Genomic DNA, 6,295 nt, shown 5'->3' with positions numbered 1-6,295 from the left:
GAAGGCATATGATAATTATGAGAAGGATATCAACTCCTGGAAACAAGAGATAAAAGCTCTCGAAGAAAAGATAAAGGAAGCTGAAAATTGTCAGACAACCATACAAAAGGCCAATCAACAAGATCTGCTTGCAGTGGCGCAATTGGGGATTAAACACTTCGAAACCGCACAAAATTTAGTGCCAGAGATTGAAGGATTGAAGAAACACCGGGCGTTACTCGAACTTCGTATGTCTTCATGGGAAACTCAATATTTGAAGATCAAAAATAGTCTCCCTGAGGATTTCAACTAGCTGCTTCGAACTCTGTATTTTGTTGCACTTTTGTTTTGTAATCGAACCTTTTATAAAAATATCTATCTGTATGCTTGACCTCTATTTTTCGTCTATGTTTTCCATATTCGCAAGCACTATTTTTAGCAAATCTTTCATATTCTACCAAAATATATATCTTCAGATTTTCCACAGTGATTCTAATCAATGCAACACATAACCCCGACCACTCTTCGCAGTATCTTTATTCTTAGACTTGACGTTTCTACTTCTCTAGCCGTAATCATTATTAAACAGTGACGTCACTTTCTTCAAAACGCTCATTTGAGACGTGCGTGCATCAGTTTCATGATTACTTTTCAACTTCCAAGGGCGGGAAACGGCGGAAGCCTTAACCCCCTTTTTGGAATACCAAACCGCAGTCCAATCAATCATTAAAACTTTAAACCACCCTTCATTACCTCAGGTCTATATAAAGGCCTAAGATCGTTTTCATTTCTCCATTCTTGCATTTCCTCAAACACTAACAACAGAAGAGAGAAACCTTTTCTTCAAACTTTCTTTTCAAAAAAAAATGGCTGCGCCTCTCTCTTACAACAACATAAAGGCTGTTATCAAGAAGGAGTTCAAACTTTGTGAGGATGAACTTGATAGCAACTTCATCACTCTTGGCAATCTCTTTGCTAACCAAGAACTGGATTTCTATTTTGAAGAAATCTTGGAAGGTCCTGTTTACCCCAACATGCTTGCAAATTTCTGGATGTTTGCGTCTCTACGCATAGATCCTGAAGGGAGGACCACCATAGTTTCTGAGGTTCGACACGCTCATCTCAGCATCACTCCCACCACCATTGCTAACCTGATGAGATGCAACAACTCTGGGGAAACATTTGATGACAACAGCTTCAACATGACTACTCATCTTATGTTGAGGACTCTCATGGACAACGATCTTTTCAGTGCCAAGGTTATCAGGATCTGGCATCAAATGCTTGTGGGTAATTTCCGTCCTCGGAGGCTTGACGAAAACAACATCATGGTCGAAGACTTGGAGTTTATTCTCTGTGGTCTTCGAGGGAAGAAGATTAACTTCCCTTTGATGATTTTCAAAGGGCTTGTTGAGGCAGTTTCTGTGGCTACTGCCGGTCAGGGAAACGTAACATGTCTTCTGTATGGTAGACTCCTCTCTTATATATTCCTTAAGAAGGGTGTCGTGAGGCGGATGCGCACTTTTGGATCCATGGACATGTTCGAGGCTGAAAGCTTGCCTGTGCTGTCCTTAGAAGGATTGGATCAGAGGATTAATTAGCCAATATTTGCCCTAGGTTTTTATGCTTTCCCTTTTTTTTTCAGGAGTTCCTGGGTCATGTCCCCGGATCTCTTTTTGTAATGCTTGTACTTCTATGTTTCAATGACAAAATATTTTGGTGCTTCTCTGACTCTTTTTCTTAATTTACCATCTATTTTGATCGTAAAGCCATTTTGATCAATGCAACACATATACTTTGGTACATGTCTGACCATTTTGGCTTTCGTAGTCCCCTGAATGTCTACGTTTTTGCAATCTTTACTTCGTACATGCTTGATTTATATCTCTTTAGATATTTTCCGTTTACTCTCAAGATCCTACGATCTTCTGCTAACTCTTCAATTTCATAAGCATTATTCGAAAATACCTTTAAGATTCGAAAGGGTCCTTCCCAGTGCGGGGACCATTTACCAAGTGCTTGATTCTTTCGATCTATAGGTAAAATAATTTTCCAAACTAGGTCATTACTAATAAACGTTTTACCTTTCACCTTTTTGTTGTATGCTCTGGATACTCTTTCCTTTTGCCTTTTTATCATTTCCAGCGCTCGAAGTCTGTCTTCATCCAAATCTACTAACTCATTCATCATTAACTCCCAGTATACGTTGGGAGGAATATCTGCTTGTCTTTGTACCCTTACTGACTGTAGATATATCTCGATTGGGAGTACTGCATCATGCCCAAACGTCAACTGGAAAGGAGTTGTGTTTGTAGCTTCTTTTGGAGATGTTCGACAAGCCCAAAGTGCTTGGTCCAAAGTTTTATGCCAATTCTTGGGTTTCTTTCCCACATGTTTTTTGATAACGCCAATTATTATTTTGTTTGATGCTTCAACTTGTCCATTTGCTTGAGCATAGTAAGGTGTAGAAGTAAATAAGTTGAAACCTATTTCTTTGGCAAAGTCTTGCATTTTTCGTCCAGTAAAGACCGAACCTTGATCAGTTGTTATACTTTCTGGGATTCCAAACCTATATATAATATGTTTCTGAATAAACTCAATCACGGCCTCTTGATCCACATTTGCTAGTGGTATTGCTTCGACCCATTTTGTGAAATAGTCTATTCCTACTAATATGTATCTTTGGCCTTTAGACGACTTAGGGTGAATTTCTCCGATAAAATCTAACGCCCATCCCCTGAAAGGCCAAGGTTTCACTATTGTACTTAATTCGTTTGCTGGGGCGTGCTGGATACCTGCATGTTCTTGACACCCTTTTGCAAACTCTATGCAATCTTTTAACATGGAAGGCCAATACATTCCATAACGAAATAAAAGCCATTTCATTTTGTGTCTTGCTTGATGTGCACCACATGCCCCACTGTGTACGTTCGACAGAGCCAAGTGTAACACGGTGAACTGACTTTTTATAATCGAAAAATGTTGCGGTTAAGCATGAGTCGCCACCGACTTTTATTTTATCCAAACAACATTCGGAAAGGCAAAAAGAAACAGAAAAAAACCTTTTAAGAAATCTAAGTTCGGGGGGTAATTTATGCAAAGGGAAGGTGTAAGGCACCCTTTGCATCCATGGTTTTCCATGGGCTCTTAATTGCTTTGCTTGCTCGTTTGTTTAGAAAATGTAGATGAAAGAGATAGGGACTTTAGCTCGTAAATGAGCGTAGCCCTTTTGAAAAATTATGAGAAAGAATATAATAAAAAGGTTTGAGCATTGCAAGGCAATTAGGGGCAATTACCTTAAACTCAGATGATAGGTCTCTTTTTGCCTTTCAGAATGAAAGGGTCTATCCTTGCCATAAGAGGGCAGGAAGCCTTTCGTTTGGAGGTTGAAGGGTCATCGAAGCATCCTTTGCCATAAGACTGTCCCATGCCATAGAAGGGCAGGTAGTCTAAGGTAAGGATCAGAATAAGCCATTTTCGTAGGCAGCCAGAAGATACCTCAGCCTTTTTCCGTAGGCAACATCCGAGGGTCGAGGTCATTTGTGTATCGAAGGCAGCATCATTAGGGTCGTGACCTTTTTATCGAGGCAGCATGGCTGAGGTATCCTCGTATTCGAGGGACATGGCTATTCTGCGAAAAATACACAAGGCAACAAGGCAACAGGCAACAAGGCAACAGGCAACAGAGAGGTTACCCCGAAAGTGTGCGTGTGTGCACCAATCATGTGATTATGTTCAGAAAATTATCTTGTAATTAGTGAGGCTAATTCAATTCAAGGTTGCACTCCCTAAATTACTAACCACGCAGTTTAATATAAAGCAACAACAATAGCAATACGGGGAAGGGGACAATGAAACCAGCGGATCCCTAATAGGGTTTGGCATAAGTAATAAAAGACAAGAGATATCAAGGTTTAGGGTTACCAGTACTCGTAGCTTTGGCAGTCGACAAACCCTGAAAATTGGAAAAGAAAGAATAAACAAAGAAGGGTGAGTGCATTATCGGTTCGGAGGCAAACGAGGTTAACCCTAAAAATATAAGGATAAAGAATAATAAATATAAATAGTAGATACTTAGCTTTGCATTTGATCTGACATGGTTGGCGGGGAGCCCTTGGGGTTAACCCTGAAAAGGCAAAGGCAGAAGAATGAAGGCAGGGCCAACCCTAGATTTAAAGGAAACCAAATAGTTTTTAAGAAAAAGAATAAATAAGGTACTTAGCTTCGAGTCTTGATCGGGCGCGTTGTCGAGAGAAATCCTGTTGCTAACCCTGAAAAACGCACAAAGGAATACTTTTTCAGTGTAGGAATGATTCTCGTAAACCCTGATTAGGGCGTAAATTGAATAAAGTAACAAATCGATTTAATTAACTATTAGTTTTGCAACCTAATTAATTAAATCGGAAAAAGGAAAATAAATTAATCGGACAAAAAGCATTCTCCTAACTTTTATTAATTAAAACACAATAACTATAATTTTATAAAGAATTTAAATAAATAAAAACTAATTTTAATAGTAAAAAATAAATAAATATTACTTGTTATTTTAAAAAAAAGGAATCTTAATAAAATTAATTTGTTAAAAGAAAATATATATAAAAGAAAAGAAATAAATTCATAAAAATAAATAAAACAAAAATATAGATTGTGTAATTAAACATAAAAAAAAATAGAAAACTTAGCTGTTTGATCCTGTGTGGTACAGAGGTGATGGTCCATGGTGGACTTGCGCTTTTTGAAGCTTTGGATCTGGCGCCTGGAATATCCAATGGCTGATAGTTCAAAGGCGCGTCGTACTATAATAGAGGTGAGATGCACCGGATCTGCAAACAACAATTAGTAAAAAATAACCCTGTCCGGCCAGGGATCGAACTCAGATTCCTTGGTTTGCCATTCACGCGCCTAGCCGTCTGTACTAGAGTACCAATTTGTTATTATAACGCCAGAACTAATTATATGGAAAAAACGAATCAGATGCGATTTTGAATAAAAGAAACCCGCGCCCAGACTGTTTCTTCTTCGTGGAAACATCAAGAACACAGACACATAGGGCAACGGTTTTTGTGCGTTTTCTTAGCCCCTGCAAATTCAATCCTAGCCAAAACGATGAGTGAACAAAATTCAAAGACATGAATCAATTGCAAACTTCCCTCTGAATCCGTTGGTGGCCACGGTTTGGGCCGATTCTCCTTAATTCAAGAATCCCCAAATTTGAACTCCAAACCCTAGCAATGGTGAATTTTTGTGGCTGCGACTAAAATCAAATTAAACAATCCAGAAAGCTTGCAAATGTCATTATGATCGAGAATATGTATTCATATGCCATTTATAATGATTATATATGCATACTTGAATTCAAAAAAAATGACACAAACCGTGAGGTATATGCACCTGTTTCCGGCCGCTCCGATCGCTGGGGATAATCCTAAAAGCTTCAGAGATATCTTGGGAACCTGTTTGAATCGAAAGAAACTCTTGAATCGACCTTAAACTCAAAATTAGATCTTGAATTTTTGGTGAATTTTTAACTCGGATTTTGGATTCTTCTGACTGCAAATTCGTGAACCCTTGTGCTATGGACCTGTTGTGCTCTTATAGGGGAAGCTTTAGGGTTGACAAAACTGAAGGAAATCCTTTTGAATCTTGAATTGAAAGTTTTGGAAATTTGATTGAAAATCTCTTATGAAAACTTTCTTAATTTGCTCAATTTCAATCTAATCTCTCCAAATATTATTTGCACGAATTTGTAATGATTATATGATATATTTGATGATGAAAATAGATCCCAATCATATCTTTTATAAAATATTTGATTTTCTTCTAATTTATATGATTTTAATTCTTTTTAATTAGAATAAAAAATCAAAATGAATCAAATTAATCATATATTTTCGTGGCAAAGAGATTTTGGGCTCTTGAATACTTGGGGACCAAGATTGAAGCAAAATAATTTGGGCCCATTTGCAAAAAGTTCCAAGTTTCTTCACATTTTTTCCTCCAAAATGACCCAACTTTAATAAGGCCTATCTCTCTCAATTTTTGAGGTATGGAAGTGTTCTAAGACTTTTTAGAAACCTTAGAGAGTATTCTAACCATTGTCTTCGGTCTCATGTCAAAATAATTTTCCATGCTCCTTGCGTATCCTTTTGAAAAAAATGACTTTTGGTTGACTTTTGAAAAGAACCTATAATATTTTGATCCATATCTCTCAAAAGAAGCATTTCTAGACTTGGCATGTGAGAGACAAATTTGTAGATAATCAAATTTCCTTCAAAATGAGCTTTGGATGGAAAATTTCTGATGTTCCATGTAGGAG

The sequence above is a fragment of the Vicia villosa genome, unplaced genomic scaffold (assembly GCF_029867415.1).
Source record: "Vicia villosa cultivar HV-30 ecotype Madison, WI unplaced genomic scaffold, Vvil1.0 ctg.000585F_1_1, whole genome shotgun sequence".
NCBI lineage: Eukaryota > Viridiplantae > Streptophyta > Magnoliopsida > Fabales > Fabaceae > Vicia > Vicia villosa.
The sequence above is the reverse complement of the archived record's forward strand: the minus strand, read 5'-3'. Positions refer to the sequence as shown.